We start from the raw sequence: 14,265 nt of genomic DNA on the forward strand, positions 1-14,265 counted from the left end.
AGAATTATCAATCCACTCCCATTCTATGCCTGATTCTATTAAGTTCACCAGTTTATTCTGTTCCTCAGATTTTTAATTCACTTGACTTTTAGATTCACTTGTTGATAGATATGTATTTGTTGTTCATAATTTTTATCTTTCTTCTTCTTTTTCCTCTTTTTAAAGAATACCTTTCAGCATTTCATATAATGCTGGTTTGGTGGTGATGAACTCCTTTAGCTTTTTCTTATCTGTGAAGCTCTTTATCTGCCCTTCAATTCTGAATGATAACTTTGCTGGGTAGAGTAGTCTTGGTTGTAGGTTCCTGCTATTCATCACTTTGAATATTTCTTGCCACTCCCGTCTGGCCTGCATGGTTTCTGTTGAGAAATTAGCTGATAATCGTATGGGAGCTCCCTTGTAGGTGACTAACTGTTTTTCTCTTGCTGCTTGTAAGATTCTCTCTTTGTCTTTTGCCCTTGGCATTTTAATTATGATGTGTCTTGGTGTGGTCCTCTTTGGATTCCTTTTGTTTGGGGTTCTGTGTGCTTCCTGGACTTGTAAGTCTATTTCTTTCATCAGGTGGGGGAAGTTTTCGTTCATTATTTCTTCAAATAGGTTTTCAGCATCTTGCTCTCTCTCTTCTTCTGGTACCCCCATAATTCTGATGTTGGTTCGCTTGAAGTTGTCCCAGAGGCTTCTTACACTATCTTCAACTTTCTGAATTCTCTTCTCTTCATGCTTCTCTGGAAGAGTGTCCTTGGCCTCTTTGTATTCCAAATCTTTGAGTTGATTCTTGCAATCCTCTAGTCTGCTTTTGGGTCTCTGTATAATATTTTTTATCTCAGTCAGTGTATGTTTAATTTCTAGTTGGTCCTCATTGAATTTATCGGCCTTTTCCATGAAATTCTTGAAAAACCTTATAACCGTGGTTTTGAACTCTATGTCCAGTTGCTTGTTCTCCTCCATTTCTTTGGTTTGTGATCTGTTTCCTTGCCTTCTCATATTCTCTGCTTCCCTAAGTTGGTAGGATAGTTTTGTGTACTAGGTGTCCTATTGGTTCAACGGGTCAGCCTCCCAGTTACTTGAGGTGGACACTCTTGGTGTACCCTTGTGTACTGTGTGTCCCCCAGCAGGAGCTACAGCAAGGGCTAGTTTTCTCCTCCTTTGCTTGGGCGGTTTTGGAGCAGTCTGACTGGAGCTGCAGTTGGTTAAGCTGCTCCAGAACAGGCCATTTATATGCAAAAGCCGCTGTGTGGTGCCGGGGGGGGTTTGTAGAATGTGCGGGGGGGGGCCTCTGGGGGGGCCTCAGGGCTGGGTGGGGTCTCAGGGCGTCACTAGGCTGGGGCGTGGCCAACGGCGATGGCTGCCGTCAGCCGTCTCAGCCTTTCCACGTTTCCAAGTCCCTGCGCCCCGCGTTCCAGCGCAGTAAACAATGATTGCTGGGTGCACCACTGCAAAAAAGTCACTCTCACTTTCTGACCCGATGGCCGAGAGTCCAGCTTCTCCCCGTAGGTGCCTGGGTCCCCCGAGTGTCCCCAGAAACTGGATTTCAGAGTGATCGGGAGCTTGGCTCCCTGCGGGTTGAAGAAAAGCCGTGCACCCAGCCGCCCGCCGCTGGCCCGATTCGAGTGCCTCCGTACCTCAGCTTTTCAGCGATTGTGCTTCTTTCTCTTCTTAGTTGTAAATCTTCCACTCAGCCAGCTTTCCCGTGGTTCTGGGTGGTAGACGTTTTTGTCTTTTAGTTGTATTTTTGAAATTGAGAGTCAGTTCTTGATAGTGTAGATTCAATCTCTTCAGAATTCAATAATTTCACAAGGTTCTCTTGGCTATCATTAGGGGAAAGAAATAAATTCTGCACCCCTGACCTGGATGGAATAGAACCGTTGACCTTTTGGTGCATGGGATGACCAAATTGAGCACTACCAGTGTTAACGGGAAAAAAAACATTGAAACCTGTAAAGAATTTTAGTGAGTTTATTTGAGCCAAACTGTTGACATATGCTGGGAAGCAGAACCTCAATGAATTGAGATAATGCTCCAAAGAATGGCGGGTTACATCTGTATTTATACATTGCAATCAAAGGAGGGACATAGGTGGGTTACGTGAAATTCATTGGTGATGGATCAAGGAGGTGGGATAAAGTCAAATGGTGGGAAACCCCTGGGATTGGATAAAAAGCAAAATGATGGACACATACGTAGGTGGGTACAGGAACAATTAACATGGTAATGAAGGAATTTGAGGCATCTGTCCTGGCGCCCACCACATTTGGTTGTGCCCCAGGGGCTCCAGAAAAAAGGAAGTTACAAGTTACCCAGACATCTCACAGATATGTTATCTTAGAGGCAAATGGGCTCAGGAAAGATCTAAGTTGATCTTTGTCAGGGAAAATATCAGCCTAGGAATGACTGTCCACTATAACCTGTTTGTAGTTAAATATTTAATTTTCAGACCATCTTTTGTGGTTATTTTAGGTCTCTGAGTTTTCAAGACTGCCACACTGGCCTCCCCTGAGCTTGTCAGGTTAGCATGTGGCTCCTTTCATCCACACCAGCCAGAGCCTGGGAGACTTTTCTTAGTAAAAAGGTCTTCATAAGCCTACCAGTAAGACATCCTCTTCTTCCTTGCCACTCAGAGATTGCTTCTTTATATATTTCTTTCCAGAAACCATTTATGATCAGTTCTCTCAACTAAACTGCAAGAAAGGCAAGATTAAAGCCACACTCTGGCTCATCATGTAATTAATTTATAGAAAAAATTCATGGTGCTAGTAAGTGCTGTTTTTGTGGACAAATATACCAAAATGCTGATCTGGATGCTCTCTGAATTAAAAGCTCTTTCAACTAAACAACCTATAAACCAATGAAGTGTGATGCACAAAGAACATCTATTTTTATGCATTTTATTATGTACTTAAAATAATAAAAGGAATTTATCTTTGTCAGATGCTTTTCTTAAATCAGTGCACAACTCCATCCTACATCTCCTGGGTCTGACATGAGGCCATCCAATTTCCAAGTCTGCACTACTGGAGAAATACCTGGAAGAGGAAAGAAGAGAAAATGGTATATCAATTTATTTTTGTAAATATATTTTTATTGATTTCAGAGAGGAAGGGAGAGGGAGATAGAAACATCAAAGATGAGAGAGAATCATTGATCAACTGCCTCCTGCACGCCCCCTACTGGGGATAGAGCCTGCAACCTGGGCATGTGCCCTGACTGGAAATCAAACCATGACCTCCTAGTTTATAGGTCGATGCTCAACTAGTGAACCATGCTGGCTAGGCGAAAATGGTATATTTAGAATTGATTTATATATAATACTGTGATAACTCCTCTCGGGAACAGGAGCATGGGAGGTGGCCAATTCTTGACTTCTCTCCTACAAAATTCACAAACAGTGAAGGTGTCACTACATGGTCTTTCAAAAACACTGTCTAAGTATGGGGTTTCATTTTTTAAAATATGTTTTTTATTTATTTTAGAGAGGAACGGAGAAAGAGAGAGAGAGAGAGAGAGAGAGAGAGAGAGAGAGAGAGAGAGAGAAGAGAAACATTGATGTGAGACACTTCAATTGGTTGCCTCCCACCCGTACTCCAACTGGGGCCAGGGATCAGGGCCAGGGATCAAACCTGCATGGCAAGTACTTGCCCTTGACTGGGAATTGATGTGTGGGGACCGGAACTCTAACCACTTAGTGGCACTGGCCAGGGCCATTTCATTCTTTTTTTTATGGCTGAATAACATTCCATTGTACATATGTACAACTTTTTTATCCACTCATTAGATAGCATTTTTTCCTTTTTATTGAATTTATTGGGGTGACATTTAACAAAATTATGTAGGTTAGACAGCATTCTTTAAAAGACAAAATTATAAAGACAGAAAGCAGATCAGTATTTTCCAAAAGTTAGAAATGAAGGGAAGGTGTGGTAAAAGAATAACATGAGGGAGTTTGGGAGGTGAGAGAACTCTTCTGTATATTGATTATAGTGGTGTTTACATGTATTAAAGCTTATAGAACTGTACAGCAAAAAATTCAATTTTATTGTATGTTCATTTATAAAGTAATTTTTTTAACAAATAAGAGGATTAAAAATGACATAAGATTTTTGGATGTTATTAAATGAGGATGTGATTCCAAGAGGTACTATAGCCATCTTGTACTTGATGATGTCAGTGATCATCAACTTTGGAAATGCCCCTCTCAGGACTTTTGTCACGTGAGATAGATAATATATTTCCCTTACCCTTAAAGGCACTTCCAGTTTGATTTTCTATTACTTGTTGCTAAAAACATCCCCTCACAAATAGATGCTAAATGTTATTATTTGTTAACATTTCATTTGGTTTTAAAAAGTAAACATTGAACCTCTAATAAATTTTATTAAAATAATTAAATGCAATATTAATGGAGAACAATCCAGAACGTTTGCTTTTAATAAAAATAAAGATGCCAGAGGAATGATGGTGTGAGAGAGCCCCCTTGTCCTATTCCCCTGAAATCTTAACAAGTTAACCAACTATAATTCAACAAAGAAATTCCTGCTCAACACAGACGCATGTCTGAGAGACCTGCACATTGAAACATATAAAGGTGGGCAACTGAGAATAAGAAGGGAGGAAAGTGCAAAAGGCACACAGACACAGCCCTGCAGCTGGGAATTTGTGACTCAGCGAGCTGGGAGAAGTGAGAAAGCTGGTGGTAGCAGGTTATTCCTTTGGCTGAAGGAGAGGAGGCAGTCCAGCAGGGCAAGCAGCGAGGGAGTGAACCGTGTCTGAGTAAACAGACGCCTGACAGAGCATAAGATTCTGCTGTGCTGCTCTCCACGGTCGGGCCAGTGGTGATGTTTCAGACAAAGAAATGGAACCACAGAGCCCAGCTGCTGCTTGGATTCCCAAAACTTGCTTCCATTGCCCTTGGAGTTGGGTCCAACAGCATATTATCTGTAAACCAAGAGCTGTTGCAGTAGAACTGCTGTTTTCCTCTGTGACTGATCTCCAGGAGGGGTACTTGGGGTGGAACCCCAAGGAGGTCAGGGGTCGCCATTATGGTGAGGGCAAAACAAACCCCACCCCCAAGCATAGTGGCTGTACTGTCGTTCCTTGAATCCAAGAAGCACACCTAGTTACAGAACACCTAGTTACCTCAATCCAAAGAGGGCCTCTCTGAAGCATTTGGTATTAAAGCTGTCAAAAATTAATGACAAAGAAAAAATTCTCAAAGCAGCCAGGGGAAAGAAGTAAGTGATCTACATAGGAAAACCCATCAGAATTTTATCCAACTTCTCAGCAGAAACTCTACAAGCCAGAAGAGAGTGGGACCAAATGTTCAAATGTCTGAAAGAGATAAATTACCAGCCATGAATAATATATCCAGCAAAATTATCCTTTAAATGTGAAGGAGAAATAAAGACATCCCCGCCATACAGAAGCTGAGGGATTTTATCACCAGAAAACCTCTACTGCAGAAAATACTCAAGGGAATTATTCTACCTGAAACAAAAAACATAAGGTCACAACACTACTAGTAAGATCGCAAAACAAAAACAAAACAAAAAAAACTTACAGCATAAACCGGGATAATTTGTGACAACAAAAACATAAAAGGGGAGGGGGTAAAAGTCTGAACTAGTAAAAAAGGATGAAGATCAGATGCACTCAAAAGAAAAAAAGCTACAGTATATATGCAAGCTTATTTTTTATTTTTACTGATTTCAGAGAGGAAGAGAGAGATAGAAACATGAATGATGAAGAGAATCATTGATCAGCTGCCTCTAGCATGCCCCCTTCTGGGGATCAAGCCTGAAACCTGGGTATGTGCCCTGACCAGGATTCAAAACATGACCTCCTGGTTCATAGGTCAATGCTCAGCCACTGAGACATGCTGGCCGGGCTGCAAGTTTATTTTTTATCAACCTAATGGTAACCACACACAAAATTCCCCAAACCAGGACACATAGCTTTAAAAAAAAAAGAGGAAAGAAGTATGGAATACCACCAAACAAAAACAATAGTCAGAAACAAAGAAAAGAACCAATGGAGGCACAGAGCTACCAGAAGACAAAAGATAAAATTGCTATAGGAAATCCTCATACATCAATAATTACCCTAAATGTAAATGGTCTGAATTCAATAAAGGCACAGAGTAGCAGAGTGGATCAAAAAACAAAACCCAACCATATATGCTGCCTACAAGAGACATCTAAACAGCAGAGACAAAGTTAGATTCAAAGTATAAGGGTGGAAAAGGATTCTCCCAGCAAATAGCATCCACAGAAAAACAGGTGTAGCCATGTTTATATCTGACAAAATAGATTTCAAGAAGGGGGTTCTAATATATGGTGACAGAAGAAGATTTGACTTTGAATGGTGAGCACATGGTACAATAAACAGATCTTGTAACATAGAAACCCACACCAGAAACCTATATGTTCATGTTGACCAATGTCACCCCAATAAATATAATTTAAAAAATACAAATTTAGTATAGAATTATCACTAATAAATTAATTTCATAAAAATATTTAAATGACCATGAATGATAGAGCCTTAATAACCCCTCATATCAATGCATCTTTTTACATTTCACTTGTTCCTACAGATACCCTATGAGTAAGGCAGGCATCATTTATCCCATTTTAGAAGTGAGCACATAATGGGTAAATGAGTGATAGGTAACATGTTTGTGGTAGATGCCTTAACTCAAAAGACTAATTAATGGTTTAAACTTTATTTTAGGAATGTGTTGGAGGGAATAGAGGAGGATTTTGGTACCCTCAAACTTAAGTTACAATATGCAGAATGAAAGGAATAACAGTGTTATTGAAGAGTGTGATAACGAGAAAAAAGTCAATTCTGAACTGCTAGACCTAAAAAATAGGTAGGAGGTGATATTTTGAAGAGGCTATCACTTTCCTTCGTCCATGAATAGAACATAGAGAATGATTCAAAGATATCAGCAGGAAAAAACACAAAGATATCAGCAGGTACTTGGACATTCGTTACTGACAAAGGATATGGTCCACTTTTTCAAAGATACAGAGACAGATACGTATAGATCTGATTTGGAGACTCAAAAGCTGTACTGTCCAAAAAAGGTTGTACCCTCTTCCTGTTACATATTGCATCCCACACCAATCCATAGCAAGTCCTTTCAGCTCTGCTTTTCAAATATATTCAGAAGCTTACAACTCACCACTGCTACTTCTCCCACTCAGGTCTAATCAGCCCAACATAATTTTTCACCAGTCCTACATCAATACTGGTAATCCCCAACAGATCTCTCTGCTTCTGTGATTGTCCCCTCTAGTCCATTCTCAATCCAACAGCCTGAGTGATTCTTTCAGTCAGGTCATGCCATTCCCCTGCTCAAAACTTCTAATGCTTTCCAGTCTCAGAAAGTACTTACAGTGGCATAAAAGGCCCTTTAAAATTTAACCTGTGCCCCCACTTCCCCATCTCATTTCCTACACTTTTCTTCTCACTCCCTCCATTCCAGCTACACTGGCTTCCTTGCATTTTTTTAACACACCAAGTGCACTGCTGCCTCAAAATCTTTGCACTCTCAGCTCCTTCTACCTGGAATTCTCAAGAACTCTCTTTTCCCTCTCTTTTCCTCAGACTTTTCCACCTTACCCTCTAGCAAGGGGATACCTTCTTCAGGTCTGTACTTAAATGTTACCTTATCAAGAGGCCTTTGATAAACTTGCATTCTTTGAGTCAGAAGCAAAATAATCCTATATAATCCTACCTAATAATAGACAAATATACAAATTGACCATACCTCTGACATGCCCACAAGCCACGCCCACCATCCAATCAGAACGAGTATGCAAATTAACCCAACCAAGATGGCTACAGCCACAGAGAGCAAGGTTTCCTAGGTAACAGAGGAAGCCAAGCTTTCTGCCTGCCTTTGCCAGGCCTAAGCCTCCACTCAAGCTACAAAGTTTCAATTATAGAAGGTAAACATATTCAAACAGAAATGGCGGCAGAATGGAGCTTGAGAGAGCAGGTCAGGGTTGCCGGCGGCAACAGGGGAAGCAAAGCTTTCCGCACACCCTGGCCGGGCCCACCCGCTTAAGGCTACAAAGTTTCAATTATAACCCCAACAGAAATGACTGCCGGCCGCAGAGGGAGCCCCAGGCTTGGCTTAGCTCCAGGCTACAAAGTTTCAATTGTAGAAGGAAAATAAACTCCAGATACCAGGGCCTCCGCTTGGGTTGCCAGCAGGCGTGGCTGGCCTGCAAACCACCACAGGCCCCTTGCTCAGGCTGCCCCATGCCCCAAGAGAACCCCACCCTGATCAGGGACACCCTTCAGGGCAAACCAGCTGGCCCCCACCCCTGTACCAGGCCTCTATCCTATCTAATAAAAGAGTAATATGCAGATTGATCATCACTGCAACACACAATATAACTACCCCCATGTGGTCAAAGATCCTGCCCCCATGTGAACACAAGATGGCCACCACAAGATGGCCAGCAGGAGAGGGCAGTTGGGAGGCACCTGGCCTGCAAGGGAGGGCAGTTGAGAGGGACCAGGCCTTCAAGGGAGGGCAGTTGAGAGGGACCAGGCCTGCAAGAGAGGGCAGTTGGAGGTGACCAACCCTGAAGGAGAGGGCAGTTAGGGATGACCAGGCCGGCAGAGGAGAGAGGTTGGGGGCAAACAGGCTGGCAGCGGAGTGGTTAGGGGCAATCAGGAAGGCAGGCAGGCAAGCAGTTGGGAGCCAGCAGTCCTGGATTGTGAGAGGGATGTCCGATTGCCCGTTTAGGCCCGATCCCACCGGGGTCCCAGATTGGAGAGGGTACAGGCTGGGCTGAGGGACAAAACCCCTCCGTGCATGAATTTCGTGCACCGGGCCTCTAGTAAAGAGCTAATATGCAAATGGTCATCATGCTCTCTCACCCTCGTGCTGGGGCCAGGGGACCTGAGGCCAGGCCGGGGGACCTGAGGCCACGCCCACTGCCTGGTGGGGTTTGACAGGGGTGGGGCTGGCCGGGGTCTCACACAATTTTGAGGTGTGTGTGGGTGGGCGGGGACTTGACTCTGGGTCCCGCAGTGCACCCCAGACTCTGACAGGAGGGAGATTGTCATATACATTTTACTAATTTTCTTTCATCTCTGACACTTCTATTATAGAGAAAGGGCAAATAGCAATATTAAAATACTAGAGGTCTGGTACACAAAATTTGTGCATGGGGGGAGGTCCCTCAGCCCAGCCTGCACCCTCTCCAATCTGGGATCCCTCAGGGGATGTCCGACTGCCTCTCACAATTCAGGACCGCTGGCTCCTAACCGCTCGCCAGCCTGCCTGCCTGATAGCCCCTAACCCCTCTGCCTGCCTGCCTGATCACCCCTAACCACCTCTGCCTCCCTGATCACCCCTTACTGCTCCCCTACTGGCCTGATGGCCCCTAACAGCCTCTGCCTCGCCCCGCATCTGGGACCCAGGATTACCCCCTCTGGCCAGTCGCAGGCACCTGGGACCTGGGCTTCCTTCCCTCTGGCTGGCTGCAGGCACCCAGGACCTGGGCTGGCTTCGCCCAGGCCGGCTGCCACTGCAGGGGACCGTGGGCGGGCGACTTTGCCTGGGCCACAGCCACAGGCACCCAGGACTGTGGGGCAGGTGGCTTGTCCCTCTCCTGGGCCATAGGCACTGGTGCAGCTGCTGGCGCCCGGGACCATGGGGTGGGCGGCTTGTCCCTCTCCCAGGCTGCAGGCGTAGCCGCTGGTGCCCGGGACTGCAGGGCTGGCTGCTTGTCCCTTTCCTGGGCTGCTGCCTGGCTGGTCCCCATTCCTCTCTCATGAGCTCATTCGTGCCTGGCTCAATCCCATTCCTCTTTCGCAAGCTCATTTGTGCCTGGCTGGTCCCCATTCCTCTCGCCCCAGTGTTGAGTGTCTGAGCCATTACAGTGTGACGGCATGAGGGCGTGATGACCATTTGCATATTATCTCTTTATTATATAGGATTTCCTGTAATTGATTCCCTTTTTAAAAAAATATATTTTATTGATATTTTACAGAGAGGAAGAGAGAGGGATAGAGAGTCAGAAACATCGATGAGAGAGAAACATCGATCAGCTGCCTCTTGCTCACCCCCTACTGGGGATGTGCCTGCAACCAAGGCACATGCCCTTGACCAGAATCGAACCTGGGACCCCTGAGTCTGCAGGCTGATGCTCTATCCACTGAGCCAAACCGGTCTCGGCATTGATTCCCTTTTAATGTTCATGAATTTAATGCACTGGGCCACTAGTGCCTACATAAAATTGCAACCCCTAACACATTCATTCACGTTACTCTGCTTTACTGTTCTTCATAGCATTTCTTAGCAATTGATATATTCATTTATCTAACTGTCTCTCTCACTCCCCTCACTAGAAATATAAGCTGCATGTGGGCAAGGACTTGATCTGTTTTGTTAGTTGCTGAATCTTCAACATCTAGAACTGTGCCTGACACATAGTAGATGCTCAATAAGTATTTGTTGAATAATTTAATGAAGGAATTAATGAATGTGGTAGTCTGTTGCCTTATTAGCGTAATTATACACTATCCACTTCTGTTGATTTACAAAGATCAATGTAAGACAGGGGAAACCTGAAATATACAGAAAAAGATCCTGAAAACCTTAAAACAAAATTAAATATAATGGGGACACAGATAATGTTTTCATATTCTTCCAGACTTTGAAGAAAAGAGAAAGATCTTTGTGGTAAATAGCTGGTATTATAGATGGTGTAAAAAAAATCCCACAAAACAGAATTTGATCTCAACATCACTAATGATTAGTGAAATGCAAGTCAAACCCACAATGAGATACCATCTGACACCCATCAGGTGGCTATTATAAATAAAAATACAGAAAATAACAAGTGTTGGCAAGGATGTAGAGAAATTAGAAACGCTGGTGGGAATGCAAAAATGGTGTAGCTACTATGAAAAACAGTATGGCAATTCTTCAAAAAATTAAATATCGAATTAATATATGGTCCAGCAATTCCACTATTTAATATATACCCCAAAGAATTGAAAACAAAGACATAAACGTATATTTGTCCATGCATGTTCATAGCAGCATTATTCATAATAGCCAAAAAGTGGAAGCAATTCAAGTGTCCCTTGATGGATGAACGAATACACAAAATGTGGCATATATACACAATGGAATATTATTCAGCCTTTAAAAGGAAGAAAATTTTGACACATACTATAACATGAATGAACTTTGAGGATAGTATGTGAAGTGAAACAAGCCAATCACAGCAAGACAAATATTATATGGCCCCTCATATGAGGTATATAAGGTATTCAAATTTATAGAGACAAAAAGTAGCCCTGGACTTATGTAACCATTTAATTTTTTTTTTAAAGTAGCCCTTTCCTGAGAAACCAAGATACTGCAGCTTTATTAAAGTTAGAGAAACTGTAACATATCTCTCTTTTTTTATATCTTTATTGATTAAGGTATTACATATGTGTACTTGTTCCCCCATTACCCCCACCTCCCATTCATGCCCCCATCCCCCTGTTGTCTGGGTCCATTGATTAGGCTTATATGCATGCATATAAGTCCTTTGGTTGATCTTTCCCCCGTACCCCCATTGCCCCCTACCTTCCCTGAGGTTTGACGTTCTGATCGATGTTTCTCTGTCTCTGGATCTATTTTTCTTCATCAGTTTATGTTGTTCATTATATTCCACAAATGAGTGAGATCATGTGATATATATCTTTCTCTGCCTGGCTTATTTCACTTAGCATAATGCTCTCCATCTCCATCCAGGTTGTTGCAAATGGTAAGATCTCCTTCTTTTTTACCGCAGCGTAGTATTCCATTGTGTAGATGTACCACAGTTTTTTAATCCACTCATCTGCTGATGGGCACTTAGGCTGTTTCCAAATCTTAGCTATGGTGAATTGTGCTGCTATGAACATAGGGGTGCATATATCCTTTCTGATTCGTGTTTCTAGTTTCTTGGGATATATTCCTAGAAGTGGGATCACTGGGTCAAATGGGATTTCCATTTTTAGTTTTTTGAAGAAACTCCAAACTGTTCTCCACAGTGGCTGCACCAGTCTGCATTCCCACCAGCAGTGCACGAGGGATCCTTTTTCTCCGCATCCTCGCCAGCACTTATTTGTTTACTTCTTGATAATAGCCATTCTGACAGGTGTGAGATGGTACCGCATTGTTGTTTTGATTTGCATCTCTCTGATGATTAGTGACTTTGAGCAGGTTTTCATATGTCTCTTGGCCTTCCTTCTGTCTTCTTTCGAAAAATGTCTATTTAGATCAGTTGCCCATTTTTTGATTGAGTTGTTTATCTTCTTTTTGTTAAGCTGCATGAGTTCCCTGTAAATTTTGGAGATTAAACCCTTATCGTTGATATCTTTGGCAAATATGTTCTCCCATGCAGTGGGCTTTCTTGTTGTTTTATTGATGGTTTCCTTTGCTGTGCAAAAGCTTTTTATTTTGATGTAGTCCCATTTGTTTATTTTCTCTTTAGTTTCCATTGGCCTAGGAGCAGTATCAGTGAAGAAATTGTTTTGGCATATGTGAGAGATTTTTCTGCTTATGGATTCCTCTAGTATTTTTATGGTTTCCCGTCATAAGTTTAAGTCCTTTATCCATTTTGAGTTTATTTTTGTGTATGGTTTAAGTTAGTGGTCTAGTTTCATTTTTTTGCATGTATCTGTCCAATTTTCCCAACACCATTTATTGAAGAGACTGTCTTGACTCCATTGATTGTTCATGCCTCCTTTGTCAAATATTAATTAAGCATAGTGATTTGGGTCGATTTCTGGGTTCTCTATTCTATTCCATTGCTCTATATGCCTGTACTTGTGCCAGTATCAGGCAGTTTTGAGAACAGTGGCTTTGTAATACAGCTTGATATATTGTATTGAGATCCCACCTACTTTGTTCTTATTTCTCAGGATTGCTGTAGCTATTTGGAATATTTTTTTATTCCAAATGAATTTTTGGAAAGTTCGTTCTAGGTCTGTGAAATATGCCATTTGTATTTTAATGGGAAGTGCATTGAATTTATAGATTGCTTTGGGTAGTATGGACATTTTGATGATGTTGATTCTACCAATCTATAAACATGGTATGTTCTTCCATCTGTTTATGTCTTCCTCTATCTCTTTTTTCAGTGCTGTCAAGTTTTCCGCATCTAGGTCTTTTACCTCCTTAGTTAAGTTTATTCCTAGGTATCTTAATTTTTTTGGTGCGATGGTAAATGGGATTGCTTTTTTAGTCTCTCTTTCTGTAAGTTCATTATTGGTGTACAGAAATGCCATAGATTTCTTGGCAATAATTTTGTATCCTGCTACACTGCCGAATTCATTTATTAAGTCTAATAATTTTTATGGAGTCTTTAGGGTTTTCTATGTACAGTATTATGTCATCTGCAAATGAGGACAGTTTTACTTCCTCTTTTCCAATTTGGATGCCTTATATTTCTTCTTCTTGTCTGATTGCAATGGCTAGTACTTCCAGCACTATGTTGAACAGGAGTGGTAAGAGTGGGCATACCTGTCTTGTTCCTGTTCTTAGGGGAAATGGTTTTAGTTTTTGCCCATTGAGTATGATGTTGACTGTGGGTTTGTCATATATGGCTGTTATTATGTTGAGGTATGATCCCTCTATTCCTACCTTGCAGAGAGTTTTTATCAAGAAAGGGTGTTGGATTTTGTCAAATGCTTTTTCTGCATCAATTGATATGACTGTGATTTTTATCTCTCAATTTGTTTATGTGATGTATCACGTTTATTGATTTGCAAATATTGTATCATCCTTGCATCCCCAGGATAAATCCTACTTGGTCAAGGTGTATGGTCTTTCTGATGTACTGCTGGATCCGATTTGCAAGAATTTTGTTGAGGATTTTGGCATATATGTTCATGAGGGATATTGGTCTGTAATTCTCTTTCATTGTGTTATCTTTACCTGGTTTTGGTATTAGTGTGATGCTGGATTCATAGAAGAAGCTTGGAAGTGTTCCTTCCTCTTGAATTTTCTGGAATAGTCTGAGGAAGATAGGTTTTAGTTCTTCCTTGAATGTTTGGTAAAACTCCCCTGTGAAGCCATCTGGCCCTGGGCTTTTGTTTGCTGGAAGCTTTTTGATGACTGTTTCAATTTCTTCCATAGTTATCAGCCTACTGAGATTTTTAGTACCTTCCTGAATAAGTTTTGGAAAGTTGTATTTTTCTAGGAATATGTCCATTTCCTCCAGGTTCTCTAGTTTGTTAGAATAGAGTTGTTCATAGTAT

Source organism: Eptesicus fuscus, chromosome 1, assembly GCF_027574615.1.
Source record: "Eptesicus fuscus isolate TK198812 chromosome 1, DD_ASM_mEF_20220401, whole genome shotgun sequence".
In the NCBI taxonomy this organism is placed as follows: Eukaryota; Metazoa; Chordata; class Mammalia; order Chiroptera; family Vespertilionidae; genus Eptesicus; species Eptesicus fuscus.